The following is a 15,964-nucleotide window of genomic DNA, read 5'->3' as shown; positions in this document are numbered from 1 at the left end:
ATTTTCCGAATAGTACTGACTCCAAAAGGTCAAAAATGGTCCTAGAAACTAGAACAACTAGGCATGGTGATGCTCATGATAACACACGATAGCACAAGCAACTCAACGCAGCAAACGTCTGAGTGGCCCAGGAACCCCAACTACGTGCCTCTGATAGGCGTGTGGAATGTCATCAACTCTAGTCTCTAGGATGTTGGAAATCAACCTCTTAAGTTTGTGCTCCAACTCCGTTAGGATGTCATCCACCTTTGGGTTTGTTGCCGCAGCAACCATAGGATGCTCGTCTCATCTATCATACTGTCTCATCCTGGCTAGTCGGGTTGGACCCACATCTACACATACATTTCGGAAAATTAGCCTCTAAAGACAAAAACACTTAAAAATTAAAAAACTTTGAAAATATGCCAAAATGAGAAAATCTTACCTAGATCACCCCACTGAGCCCCGAATGGAAGTGGGATATCAGGGTCACCTTTGTAATCTATCTCGACATATGGAAAGTCCTCGATCAGAACAATCTGCTCACTCAGCCAGTCAAAAAACTCTGTCGTATACCTCACTATAGGACCATCACCACCATGGTGTGCCATCAGTGCAACCCACCTCATCAAGCATGGATCCCTCGAACCCCCCTCGTCTGCCTGAATATGTTGTGGCCAAAGAATAGGAACCCTTTCTAGGGAAAAAGCAACTAGAATGGCACCATAACTGAAATTTTTTAGTTTACCATTCTTGCACCTAGTCAGTTGGCCCTTCATATTTACCACTACTGCCTCACACCAGTTGTATACTATGGAATCCTAGCATTCCACAATTGTATGCATCTGTGCTTTGGTGCCTAGATGGAGGGTAGCACTACCACATAGTTTGAAAAGAGTGGAAGCAATGGTCCTCAAGGGTAAAAGTTCGATGGACTGAATGTCAATCCGTCCATATTTGTGTGGTGCACCCCTGCAAAAGTTCCATAAGTATCCATCAATAATGTCTCCCCCTGCTTTCAATCCAAAAAGTGAAATATTGGCCTCTCGGTGAGATAACCTAGTTAGGAAATATATGTCATCGGCATCAATGGTGAGGTGATAATAAGAAATCACAAAACATTGTTCCTAGACATTCCAAGTCCTCACCAACCATGTCATCAAATATACTTGGCTTTCATCCCATGGATTAGCCAGTATTTCAAGAGGTCGCAATTCCTAAGAGCTTGCAAAGTAATCGGATCTGCCAAAGCAACCAAATTATTAGCTTGTTGGGGCCTGACCTAGGTTCAGAGTTGATTTAGCTAAACAAATCCTAGTACTACTGGCTTTTTCGACAATAGTCTGCAGAGCGTCGACTGAGGTCTCACCTAAAGTAGTATGGGAGGTTGCTAGAACCAGGTTTCCACACCATGGAGATGTCTGATGAGTTCAAGTGGTCTGCAGTTCGACCATGCGCACAAGTCACTTCGCACACTTTTCCATACATCACAGCCTGAGATGCTGCCTTTGCGCAACCCTAATCAAGGGCTAAACGCTGCGCTTCTGCGTTATTTCCCAAGGCTTTACTGGTATTCAATTTCAATTGATTATCTTAGCCTACTTGCATGCTTTAAGTTATACTTAACAACACAAAGCCTTCGTATAGGTGCACACAAATAAACAGTATATTTGTAAATTACATCAAGCATGCATTAACCCAAGAACAGATACAAAGAATTATGATAAAACTTCTCTTTATTAATTCCTTCCTCGGTTACAGACTTGACTCCGCCTTGTGCACTCAGTTGCAGAGGTCCACGCACTCAGCTGTAGACTACTAAGCCTCTACGCACTCAGCTGCAGAGCCTTCTCCTACCCTATGACCCAAAGACACACTTTACACTTGCAACTCAATCACTTAGACTTGTTATTCTTCTCTACCCTTCTCTTTATCTAGAGCCTCACTCTATTTATACAATCCCATGGTCTGCGAACCATGGGTAGGCTGACATTACATTACAAAACTAGGGCGGACAACCCTATGACTCTATCATACTTTCATGCCCTGCGCCAGCAATTCGCGGAGCTTTACAAAAAATTTGGGTCAAAACATGGGCTTTGAGCACCAAAACATGCCTTGGGGGGATTCCATGTCCAATAGGCCCCCAACACAAACATCATGAATCGCTCTCGAGTCACTCTGTTGGCGCGGCGATTGTGGCGTGGAGTCCCTCCAACTGTTTCTACACTATGCGAAGGTCAGTAGCACACTAAGATACTACTTGCTGGATCTACTGCATACACTGTTGAGACATCTATGTCTGGGGTGCTTCTCTGCATCAATGTGTGCATCCCCTGTATGTTCGCGAGCTTGCCTTTGATGTCCATCGTGATGGTGAAGGCCTTGTCGATCCAAGGTTGGACGCATGCATTTAGGACTGCCTCCTTATTTTGTATCGCATCCACCTGCTCCTTCAGTGCTTTAGCCTGCTGCATCCTTGCAAGCCGCTGGGTGAGGACCACTATCTGCGCAGTTCCTCGGACACTGTCATACTGTTGTTGGAGTTCTCGCGCCTCTGTCTCTAAGCACTGGATGTTGGGGTCCTCCTGCAAAGTTTTGAGGACCTCAAGTGATTCTTCAAACATGTTGGTGCAGTCTTGCGCTGCACCTTTGATCTCCTCCAATCCTGTTGTGATAGCGCTAGCACGTTGTTCTCTGACTTCTAGGGGAGTGGATGGCTACGCCTTTAACCACAACTTGGTGATTTGAAGATTAAGCTCCAGTTGAACCTTGGCCGTTTCTTCCCTGGCCTCGTGGACTCCTGCTGCTAACCTGTGGATCTGTGCCTCCACTAGTATATCTGTTGGGATGGCCAGCTTTGGGACACTTCGGCAAGCATCATCTATCACCTGCACCAGTTGTTGATTTTGTGACACCAATTCTTCATGCTGCAAGCTTAATTGTTCCATATTTATCTTCTTCTCACTGAGGACTTGGAGCGTACGGCTCTCCCTAGCGTGCAGCTCTGTCGTTATCCCATCCTCCAATAGATATAATGTCTCGTGTGGAAGGGCAGCTAGATTAACACCGAGACCTTTCATTGTGCTAACCAAAAACCTGTCGGCCTCCTTTGATGTCACTAGAGCCCCTTCTAGCAATAGTATTGTGTTCATCACCCATGCGCACAACATCTACTCTGCTGCCATGGATCCAACTAGGAGGTTGGTCTAAAGGGTACCAACCTGAGGGGGGCGCACCTGTAAGTCCTGCAACTGCGCTCTGAGGGCCCCCAACATAATCTGGTGCTCCTGCATGAAATCCTGGAGAGCGTTATTTGTGACATCACACACTGTCTCGCCAATGTCATGCAGATCACCCTCGGTTAGGGTGATCGGGTCAATAGACAATTTTGAGGCCTTGACCTTCTTCCTCAATCATGCTCGCTCTGCCGAGTGTTGGTGCTTCAACTGCGTGGACACAGTTTGTGGGTCCGTGCCTCCTTATTCCTTTTCTTCTTCCTCTATTTCATGCCCCTGCGAAGGCGTTGTTTGGCCCTTGCGTGCCTTCGTGGCTCCTGCCTATGTTGCTACTGCTGCTGCAACCTTTTCCTGCTCAGCTTCTTTCTGTGCCACATCCCGCACTACTGCTGTTGTTGTTTCCTTCTGTCGTTTTTCAGCCAAATGTGTGATGCGTAGCTTGGCATCATCTTTCTTCTTTTGTGCTGCCGACCTCTCAAGTTATGCAATTTTTGGGGCACGCCATTCCAGAGGCCATGCCTCCAAGACATTGAAAATGGCATCATTGGTGGCTACAAAAGGTAGCTTTTTCCACTGCTTTGTCAGGTCCTTACATGCCCTAATATAGATGTTGTGCATGACTGCCTTGAATTCTGAAAAAATATGTAGACTGTTGTAAACCGTGTGCGACAACCGCGGCTTACGGTTGATCCACATTTAGATGTTCATATCCATGAGCACCCAGAAGATCTTGTTGTCACATATCCTTATAGCATCCTTCATGGCCCAGAGTGAAGCGTACTTCGCGGCCTCCAGTAAATCTCTGTCAATTATGGGGAATTAACTGTCTTCCGACAATTCCCCAGCTATGAGCACTATGGACAGCAACAACCATGCATAGTGGAAGGTTTTACCCTGCTCTTGGGCTTCACAACAATTCTCTAAGAATTCCATGCAGAGGAATTCAGACTAGTTAAATTGGAACCCCTCCACGCACTGCTCGGTCAGTGCAACCACCAGCGCAGGTACCTCATCTGCACGACATTTGCACATAACTTTTCCTACGAGGATTTGGGTTGCCACAAATCCCACTTTTTCCTTGATGCTAGAGATGGTGTAACCCATTTTCTTCTTTTCCATCTTGTACTTCGTCTTCATGGCCTCCGCGAGGGCCATATCACTGCCCTTTCCTTCCGATATGGTAGCAGGGTCCTTTCCTTTGTATGGAAGCTAGGAAAAGTGATGGGCTTCTCCAGCCATATCCTGCACTAGGCAGAGTAGTTGCTTAATGACGAAAATGGTTATTAGGACGCAGTGGAAATGCAGCACCCAAAGTAGGTTCAACAACCCAGCCTTCTCCACTCCGCACAACCACTTCCATGGCTCTAATGTTGTCACCACCCCCGCGGTGTTCTGCTTCATGAGGTTTCTGGTCTCAAGGTGAGGGAACTTCTCATGGTCAATCGGTCCCATTCTTCAAATTTCATAGTTGGTATGCAACCCAGGTGCATGCCTTCAAACATAATTCCATTTGGGAGGAGCAGGGCCTGGAGAAAAATCTTGGTCTCGTCCAGGTCCTTGGGCACTTTGGTCTTCCCTTTTCATAGGGGGACATAGGCGGGAAGTTTTGTCGCAGAGAGCGTAGGTTGAGTATCCACCTCCATGCCTTTGTCTTCTTCCTCTATGATGATAAGGGCCTATAGATCTTCGTCTTCTTCATCTATTTCTATAGTGACAACTTTCCCTTTCTCCTCCATCAACAGTTTGCTGCGTAGCGGGTTCCGCAGGGACACACGTATGGGAGCCATTTCTTGTTTATCCTTCTTGGGTCTTGGCGTATGCGTGATTTCAGGATCTCTGCCACAATCCTAGCACCTTTTGGAACATCCTCCATAGTTAGGGCCTATGCGGCCTCGCCGATGGTCACCTCTTCTATCCCCATACCATCCTTAGTTGTTGTCATTGTAGCTGTGTAGCAATCTATCACTTGTGAATTCAGAGGCTTAATCAATGCTCGGCTCACAATACTCAGGGCTCTACTCAATCGCTCAATTCACAAATGACCAAGTGTTGTTTACTGGGCAGCCCTTTATATTTTATAGTACTTTTTGAATTTGAATTTGACTGCTCCCCCCAATTCCGGTTCATTGATACTTTCTTGGCGACAGATTTTTCCAAATCTTTCCCATAAATCACTTCTTAAATGCCTGCCACCCGCTCCATTTGGCCTCAAGTCAAGCATCCCATCATGAATAGTGACTTCAATGGTCACTTTCTGGACTACCCACGTGGAAACGCATCCCCCTGTGCGCAGTCACAGACCTTGTGACTCTTTGCTTCTGCGCGCATCTCCAATATCGTGTAGCCCCTGAGCATAATATTTTATAGTTCCGCGCTCCCTTCCAACTACCTGGAGTGCTAAGACTATCCTTCCCTTGGCTAGTCAAGTGGCTGCACTACTCATGTGGAGTTCCATCCTGTCCTCTGTCATGGTTCTTGGAGAATCACCACCTTTTTTTGTTATGGTTAGCATTGCGTACTTCACCATTTGCAACATGCTACCCTAGTCACTATACTTAGCAATATGCAGTCCAAGCCAAGGCATCAGACTAATCATTTCATGGCGATAGTTCTCAAACTTTTCAGTATGATCATACGCACCTTGCCTTACCATCCTAGTTTTTTCAGTGAGAAACTCTTCCTTTATCTCGTCCTCCAGCTTCTTGACTTCCACGTCCACCAGCGCACTTTTCTTTCTTAACTGTACCTTGTCTTCTTCAAGTTCTTGGAGTCTAAGGTTTCCCTGTTGGATTTCTTCCTCAAGTCCCATGCGTTCTGTTTCTTACGGCTGTGTGATTGCTTCTTTCTGGGCTTCGCGAACCATCATATCTACGGGTGCTACTATGCGTGCACTAGGCTTTGCATGCTCCATAGGGATTATGACTTCTGCTTCATACTTCAGCTTCTGAAGTGCCCGTGCAGTAAGGGTTTTGCACATGGTCTTATAAGCCCATAGGACTACTGGTACGCGCAGGTCCTAGTCAGTTCGCTTCACATGGTGGATTGCATTCAGTGCCTCATGTACTTTGTCAAAATATTCTGCATGCTTGGTCTGATCATACTTCCTATTCATCATTCACACCCTCGTCTTGCCCACTCTTGCCTGTTGGACATGTTTCTTATTGTGAGGATGGTGTACGTTTGTGCAGGTTGCGCACCATACGCCTATACCCATCTGGAGAGGTGGGCGCGCATGCTGTTTTGTCCATCATACCTGGCTTTCAGCAACATCTTAGGCTTTCCAAACTGCATGAGCATCATCCTTTTGCATTTGCGCTAGTCCTCAGAACTTCTTTGATGTGTACCCCACTATCTTGCGGGCGTAGCGCAGAGTGCCCATTTCAGAGCATCGAAACACTACTGTTCCAATTCTTCTCTTTCAAATTTGTTTAGGAAATCATCCACTTCGCTCAACCCATCATACATAGGCATGTCTCTGACCTCTGTTGCCATGCAGTGCAGTGACCTTATCATCATGTTGCAGTTGAGTGTGGTTACCACGTGTAACCGGTTCTGCCATCGTTTTGTTTCCTCGTCCGAATTTGAGGTGCAAGAGCTTTTGCGCTCCCACGAGAGTCTGCCATCCACTGTTGGATTCACCCAGTCCTTCTCCCACACGGTTATATTATAAATACAGTCTATATCTTCATCGCTATCGTAGTCGTGCACCGACTTTGTATAACGTGATCCTTCTGCAAGGTCTAAAGGTATGACTACGCGCAGTGACTTTTTCTCAAAAATCATCTTATGCTTCTTTAGATTTATCACTCCATTCATGTTAGTGGCCCAATATATCCCCAGTAGCATAGGATAGGGATTATTGTCATCAACAATCTCTATCACTTCAAAATTTGCAAGCACGATCACACCTTCGATATCTACTATTATTCCTTGCAATATTCCCATAGGTAGGATCTTTTGTTGGTTCACCATTCACAATTGAATAGGAGATCATTGCAGCGCAGGCCTACCCATGCACTCCCATGTCTGCTTTGGTAAGACATTCGTGTCCGATCCTAGATCCAAAATCACTTGATCCATTTCATATTCCCCAATCTACGCAGTCAATCTCATCTCTCTTTTTTTTTGTGTTGTGTGCCTTCTGAGATTCCAGACTATGCACAGTTCTCCTGGTGCTATCCCAACACATCTAGTGATGAGTTCTTGCAACCCCTTCACAGCCTTGCTATCGCGTAACAGCTTCATGCATGTCTCCAAAAAGGTAGTGAGCATTGATGGGTCCATTTTCGGTTCCAGTTTGTCTTTACTACCTGAAGTGGAGGCCTCCGCGAAGCTCTTCTTAGCTTCCATGAATGTCTCCTTAGCGTGCTCCAAATCAAATTCTGGTTCCTTTGTTGGAGCCTTGCGAACCTAGGCACTCTCTTCAAGCTTCTTGCCTTTGTCATCTCCTGTCATGATACCACTTTGGAGCATGATATTTACATTCGGGTCTTCCTCACACGACTCAGATCTCATCATTTGCAGGTTCTGAGTCGAGGGAGGTTGGAGTGCTCCTTTGTCGCGCAACCTCACTATCAATGTGGGACAGTCCTCTATCTCATGATCAAACTAGGTACAATATAAGCATGATGCCCTTGTCGAATTTGTACAATTGTGGGAATAATGCCCTGGCCCTCCGCAATTGTAACAAATCAGCTGGCCACCTCTTCCTGGTCCCATTCCACCTCAACCTTGTCTGCGCCCCTGAAATCCAGTGCATGCCATCCCTGCATTTTGATCGAGGGCTCGTGTTTCAGTATGAACTCTGTAGGTAGGAGTCTGATCCATCATTAGTTCATAACTTCTACAGGTGCACTCATCGTGGCCTACTGACCTGCAAAAATTATAAAACAACTGCTGGGAAGTCTGTGTATACTTCTGTAATAGATGGTAGTTATCTGTAGCATGCTTCCCTCATATCTGACAAATCGCGCACCATAATGTAGGCACCACGCTTGGTCCTGCCTGTGCCTCCAATCTCAATGGCATTGGTCCTCCTCCCAATTAAGTAGTTCATGAAAACTGGACAATGGTCCTTGTCATGTCCCTGGCCCTTGCATTTTACACACCATACCTCCTCGCGCGCTTTTGGGTGAGTTTTCCTCTCTTGTTTCGAACTCTGCATCTCAATACACACATTTTTCAACTGCGCATGGATCTGTTGAACTCCCAAGTTAGGATCTTGTAACAGGGTCTCGTGTAGTCTCATTGCGATCTCCAAGGCCTTGGCCTGAGTGGATAGCTTCTTCTATGACAGCGTGTTCCTTAGATGTGGCGTTTTCGATGCTACAAACCATGCGTGGTGTTGCCCATTCGTCAAGGTCGTGTTAGCTTCACGAATCATACCCTTCAGTCTCTGATCCAGCTCCCAGGGGGTCTCACCTGGAAGCATCACAATTTCCTTAAATCCAATAATCGACTGTGTCTTTGATTTTGTCTTGCTAAATTCCCTATTTAGCGCAGCTGGGATATCCATGATACCTACCTTTGGATTGTCATTGGAGTGCTTAATGTACCAAGTCAGTGCACGATCCTAAAAAGCGCTAACCGGCGTTGCTTTCTTTATATTATCATTCGTGACTCCCTGTGCTTCCCATATAGCCCTTACCACGAACCAAAAGTGGTACGGATCTTTGTTCCCAACTCCTTTGAACACCTGCAATTTTATCGCGCTTGCCATACTGAACTATGGTGGTGGTGGAGGTGGTGTGGGGGAAGACGAGGGTGAAGATGGTGAAACTGGCAGTGTTGTAGGTGGAAGTGGTATGTGCAGAATTTGTTACCTTATCAAACTAATCACACTTCTTGATGAAACCTTCATGAGCTCTTCCTCACTTTCTTGTGGAGGTAAAATCAAGGGGCTAGTTTCTAGTTCTGTGCTACCTTCATTTATATAGATCCTCCCACTTTGCATAGCCCCAGACATCAATTTCTTCGCATAACCCACTTTTCACAAAATAGCATTTTAATTCAAGTGTTCAAAGATTTAATGTACTTACCTCGCGGTCCTTTGAGGAAGCATCGTTCTATCTCGCTATAGCTGACTAAAGTATCTACTGTGAACTCAGTGATAAACCCTCCTATAATTCAATCGGGCCAATGGTCCACAACACATGCGATCTTATCTTTTGATGCTTCCAGTCTGCGTACCAACTCTGGAGTCCATACAATAGGTTTGTCAAGCCTACACCTTCCCTAACTATCTCCTAACTTCATGATCCACTTGTACAGCTCAGAGGGGAAGGATGCAAAGAAAATTTCCTGGATTTCCATATATAAGTAGCAATCTAACCACTTTTCTTTCAATAATCATGGATTCTTGTTTTCCTGCGCTACAAACTCATGAATCTTCTTGTCTAACCACTCTTCAATTCATTTCTTTGTCGGATTCCAGTGATACGACATCGGACATCTCTTATGCAGATCCTGGTCCTGATGATCTAAAATCACTCGTGAATGATCTCAGTTAATTAATGAAGGTATTACAAACCCATGTGCTAGGGTGTGCCTATGTTATTTTAAACAATGGATCGATAAGATTGCGAAATACACAGGCAGTTGGAACAGTAAGGGAAACACAGTAAGCAAATACAAAACACAACAAATTTAATAAGGAGTTCACGCAATCCTCCTGGCTACGTCTCCGGGTCTAGCCTTCAGTGGTGGCCTTTTCTATTGTGTCTTAAAGCAGATATTTTACAATAAGGAGCTCAATTTGAGTCTCACTTAACAGAGAATGATCAGTAGGATTGTACTTGGATCCCCCAAGTCTCTAGAGTACACAGACTCCCCTTACTGAATCTCGACCTCGACTGGTCTCAGTGGTATGAGTCCAATTTGGTACTCAATACCTGACAAGTCTACACAGAGGAGTTTCTTGAACCTCTCAAGCCTTCTCTAGAGTTCACAGACTCTCGGACTCTCTCTGTTATGTCTGCTCGATGCTGCCTTTGCTCTGCAGGTCAGCTCAGCTTCTTTGTTCTCTACAATTCACTTCTTTCTCTATACTTCTGTTCCTCCTGCTCTTTGTATGTTCGTGGCTTAAATCCAATCTGCTCCCTAATTGTTCATTTCTGCTTCACGGCTCTCTGGATCGCTTACCTCTATCCGTTGGAATTCCCCTGCTCTGCTTCATCGTCACTGTGTAACGCTTCACAGAGAGGTGGCCACCTGTTTCCTCACGAACTAAGTGTCAGTTCTCTTTGAATGGTCGTTATTTCCGTTGCTCCAAGTTTGCCCACGAAATTGTTCCTCTGCCAACTCATCGGTCATGTCGGACCTCAAATCTCATGTACCTTAGTCTATTTCCCCATCAAATCCAGTCTTCCATCATGTTGATTCTTCACCGTTGATTTGGAGCCTCCAGATCCTACGTCTCCATCTATATCGCGTGGGTAAGTTGCTCGACCGTTACTCATGCGATGTAAGCGGTTTTCTCTCACATCTACTGGATGTGTGTCACCCAGTGTGTGGCATCGCGCTGAACTCGGCCAAACCTGCTTACCGCTCAAAGTGCACGTGATATCCTGCCAGTTTTGGGTGTGTGACCCGCCTTCTAATGGTTTCCGCACGATTTCCTATTTTCCTTGTGACCGAGCACTCGAGGCTTTCCATCACTAAGAGTTTTGCCCTGCGATATGTGATTTTCTCTAATCGCGTATCAGAAATTGCCTCTGTTTTTGGATCTGGGCTTCCAATTGCCAATTTGTGTCCATGCGCAGTCTCCATGGGCCAACGGTCAGCGCGCTTTGACCGAGGGTCCTCGTTGTTCCATGCTGGCCACAAATTTCCATTGTCCAGAGGTCATCTCTGATAAGCTCATCATTCATAAGATTTTGAAGCCTGACATAATTTGAAACAGTCATGGAAATGTTTAAGGATCCAATTCGGATCACGGCCTTCCCACTGAAAAAGCTTTTGGACCACCAAAAGTTGGTTTTCAAGCATCAACTAAGTGAGGGTATAGCTGTCTCACTTGTCCAATCTCTATCCATTTTGCACTGCTTGGGTTTGAACTCTTGAGTCCAATCCTGAGGTACTCAACATCTCCCCTGCACGTCGTCCTCAATTTCCTGTCTAGAACTGTGTCTTTCTGCAATTCATTGAGATATTTAGGTAACAGATCATTAATAGAAGGCAATTGACTTTGCTCTTCGGGATCTTCAATTAATGAAGGTTCAAATAGTCTCAAGCTGTCTGCATTAACGACTGAGTAGATGTGCATGTAAGCTGGTAAATCAAGGCGAAAAGCATTCTCACCAATTTTCTCAAGTATCTTGAAAGGTCCATACCTTATTGGCTTTAGCTTTTTACCTTCACCTTGCATTCTGTCTTTGCTAATATATAGCCAGACTTGATCACCAACTTGGAAACTATGCTCCATCTGATGCTTGTCATGCCTTGCCTTGTATTTGGCTTGGCTATTTTCCAGCTGTTCCTGTACTGCCTGGTGAATCTCTTGGATTTGTTCAATGAACTTGGTTACCTTGTCCACATCAATATGTCCATCAACTATTATGTCTTTACCAAAGACAAAATCCAAGGGAGACCTTGGTGTGAAACCAAAACAGGTCTCAAAAGTAGATCTCTGTGTAGAAGATTTTTTTGCTCGGTTGTAAGCATGCTGCACATAACACAAATGTTCATCCCAAAGTTTGGGATGCTTGCTGCAATAGCCTCTGAGCAACTAGATCATTTTCCTGTTGACTACTTCTGTCTGCCCATCTGTCTGTGGATGAAAGGCTGTGCTTTTCTTCAGTTTGGTGTCCATCAGTTCCCACAGGCTCGACCAAAACTTCCCAACAAATTGGGTGTCTCTATCAGATACAATGGAAGTGGGTAATCCATAATGAACCCATACATGCTGAAAGAACAACTTTGTAGTTTGTTCAGCTGTAATCTGTTTATTACAAGGTATCAAAATACACATTTTGCTAAACCTATCCACAACAACATATAAATAGTCATGACCTTTCTTAGATTTAGGCAGTCCTCCAACAAAGTCCATGGAAATATTTTCCAAGGATGAGAAGGAACTGGTAGTGGAGTGTACAAGCCTAGTTTTCTATTGCTAGGCTTGCTTCTAGCACACATGGTACACCCTCTTACATATCTAGAAAATGTCTCATTCATTTTTGGCCAATAACAAAATCTTTGCAGCTGTGCAACTGTTTTACTTACCCCAAAGTGACCTGATATTAGAGAAGTGTGTGCTTCTCAAATTATCTTTACTCTTTCAGTTTGTGGAATGCATAGCTTCCCACAATGATACAAGAGTCGATCCTTAACATGATAATCTAATTCTTCTACTCATTTTCCTTGACTTAAAGTTGCATATACATCTTTAAAATCTATATCTTGAGCATATTTTTCAATGTAGCTCTCATGCAGTACTGAATTATGCTTAAGTATAGTGGATGAATTCATAATTGGTCTGAATAACATATCTGCAACTTTATTGTTTATTCCCTTTGTTATGAAACCAACTCACAAAAAGATAGAAAAGATAACTGAATGCCTTAGAATTCAGCCTCTTCGAGGGGGAAACCTCCTTTACATTACAGAAATGAACAATTCTTGGATGATACAAATGACAAGACCTCCTTTCTATATATAGGAGTCTAAGGAGTCATAATATAATCAAAGCCGACATAACAATAATAATGTAAGGGCACAATAATAACAATAGTGGGCTTCTATGGGGCACAATAGTAAGAATATGGGGACTACATGGGTACAACAATATAATAAGGGGGTTGTACTAATAACAATAAGGGGTTACACTAGTAGTATAGGGGCCTAACATGCCCCTCTCCTTCAAAAAGTGTTGTCCTCAACACTTGAGTAGTTCTTGATGCTTCTGTAGAATATTCTTGTCCTCCCATGTGGAGTATTCAGTGGGTAAGTTCTTCCACTTAATGAGATACTCTGAAATTGATTGATTTCGTAGCTGTCGGGTTCTTGTTTCTGTGACTGCTCCAGGTTCCAATATGATTTTTCCTTCCTATTCAAGTTCTGGCAATATTGTTTGAATTGGGATCTTCTACAACTTTTGAATGAGTGGCCACACTTCTTCATCCTTCTTCCATTCATCCCTTGATTCTTTTATCCAATCTGGTTGGATAATAGAAATAGCACAAAACAATGCTTCCACATCCTCATCCTTTCTTGAGAGTGCATCTGCAACAAAATTTTTCTTCCCTTTTCTATAGATGAAGTCAAACTCATAACCCAATATATTTGTGACCCATTTTTTATGTTATTCTATAGATAATATTTGTTCTAAAAAGTATTTAAGACTATCATGATCCATTTTTACCTTGAAGTGTCTTCCCATTCGGTAAGGTTGCCATTTCTTAAGTGCATGTAGTATTTCAAACATTTCCTTATCATAAATGGCTTGCTTGAGATGTAGAAGTAAAAACACCCAATCAGCTACATCAAAACATTTTTCACTACAATGTTGATCTACCTGTTGTTTCATTCGATTTTGCAACAAGGTGGCATTATCCTTAAAAAGTTGGAGAACTTGTTGTTGATGCTCAATGTGATCTTTCACTACTTGAACCTTTTTCTTATTGATATGTCCTTCTATCTTGAGAGTTTGAGGAGTGATAATTTCTTCCAATGCTTTACAAGATATGGTCGAATTCATTTCTTGATGCTCAATATGATCTTTCACTTGTTGAACATTTCTCTTCTTGATATGTCCTTCTATCATGATAATTTGAGGAGTGGTAATTCTGGCCAATGCATTACAAGATATGGTTGGATTCATTTCTTCTTTCTCAATGCGATCTTTCACTTCTTGAACCTTTTTCTTCTTGATATGTCCTTCTATCTTGAGAGTTTGAGGAGTGGTAATTCTTGCCAATGCTTTACAAGATATGGTTGGATTCATTTCTTCTTTCCTTGGGGTTGGTTCCTGGTGTATATACTCTTCTTTTGATGTTTCTTGATACTTTTCCTCCTCCTCTTCATAATCTATGTAAAATAATTTCTTCTCAGCACACTTATGACCTTTAGTGCATTTGTTATCACAATTTTAACAAAGTCCTTTTTCTCTTTTCTTTTCCAATTGTTGTGGTGTAACCCTTGTAGGTTGTGGAAGGCCAGGAGAAACAACACTTCCAATATTATAGTTGTGAGGGGTAGACTTCCTGGTTGCCATAATTTTACTTTCCACTATGTAACAAAGCTCTTTTACTCTTTCCAATTGTTGTGGTGTTGCTCTAAAGAAGGTGTTATCCTCATAATGCGCTATCATTTCCTCCATGAAAATTAATCATGTAACAAGTTTTTTACGAGAACAAAGCCCTTCATACCATAAAAATTGATCTGGTTCTAAATATGAAGATGCAATACATACATTTTGTAACAGTGGTACACCATGTAGATCAAAATATTGCTCCATCTGAAGTATCCAATTTACTGAATCCTTGCCATCAAACTTCCTCGTATCGCCTTTTCTTGATTTTAGGAGCTCGATCTTGAAACGACTATAACTCTATAATTTTGGTTCTTATAGTTTTGAAATTGCGACCTGCAGTAGCCCTATGTGTCCTCTTTCCAATGCCACTAGTTTGATCGAATTTAGATTCTCCAGGGAAGAGTTATGTCAAATATCCCACAGTGACCTGATTATAGACTAGTTCAGTAGAGCGAACTTGTACGACATGCCACCAGTCACTGTTTTGACCTCTAGCTCTAAAAAATATATAAAAGAAACTATAGTCCTTCCTCTTTCTGTACCTTCTTACAAAATTTCAATCTGATGCTCAAAGAGAAAGTTATGATGATTTTCCCCAGGTCACCTGTTTGGAATGTAATTCAGGGGTCCGCAAAAAGACCAACTTCCTCAGATCATATATCCACAAATATAGCGCGAAAAGCTCTGAAATTTGGACTTGAGGTTTAGTGTGATTTCATCTCAAATGGGTTTTTTTTTAGCTTCTGAAACATCGCAGAAAAAAAGTTATAGTGCAAATTCCACGATGACCTATTTGGAGCAGCGAAACCCTAATATCCAAAGCTCTGATACCAAATGTTATGAAACCAGCTCACAAAAAGATAGAACAGATAGTTGAACACCTTAGAATTCAGCCTCTTCGAAGGGGCAACCTGCTTTACATTACACAAATGAACAATTCTTGGATGATACAAATGACAAGACCTCCTTTCTATATATAGGAGTCTAAGGAGTCATAATATAATCAGAGCCGACATAACAATAATAATGTAAGGGCACAATAATAACAATAGTGGGCTTCTATGGGGCACAATAGTAACAATATGGGGACTAGATGGGTACAACAATATAACAAAGGGGTTGTACTAATAACAATAAGGGGTTACACTAGTAGTATAGGGGCCTAACACCCTTTTTATATCTGATGAATAAATGAAACTATTGTAGAAAACCCATCCATCTATGGTGTCTTGATTACTGCAACTTAGTTTGGGAGTGTAGATATTGAAGTGGTTGATGATCAGTATGTATAACTGTCTCTTTGCCCATTAAGTAATGTTTCCACTTTTTCACACTCTGTACTAATGCATACAATTCTTTATCATATGTGGGATAGTCAACTACTGAAAAATTAAATGTCTCAGAATGATAACATATGGGTTTACTGTGTTGTATCAACACTATTCCCATGGCATAGTCATTGGCATCTATTTGGATCTCAAATGGTCTTTGAAGATCA

The sequence above is a fragment of the Pinus tabuliformis genome, chromosome 6 (assembly GCF_031772625.1).
Source record: "Pinus tabuliformis cultivar Carrire ecotype Pingquan chromosome 6, CPIR1, whole genome shotgun sequence".
NCBI lineage: Eukaryota > Viridiplantae > Streptophyta > Pinopsida > Pinales > Pinaceae > Pinus > Pinus tabuliformis.
This window is presented reverse-complemented; position numbering follows the sequence as displayed.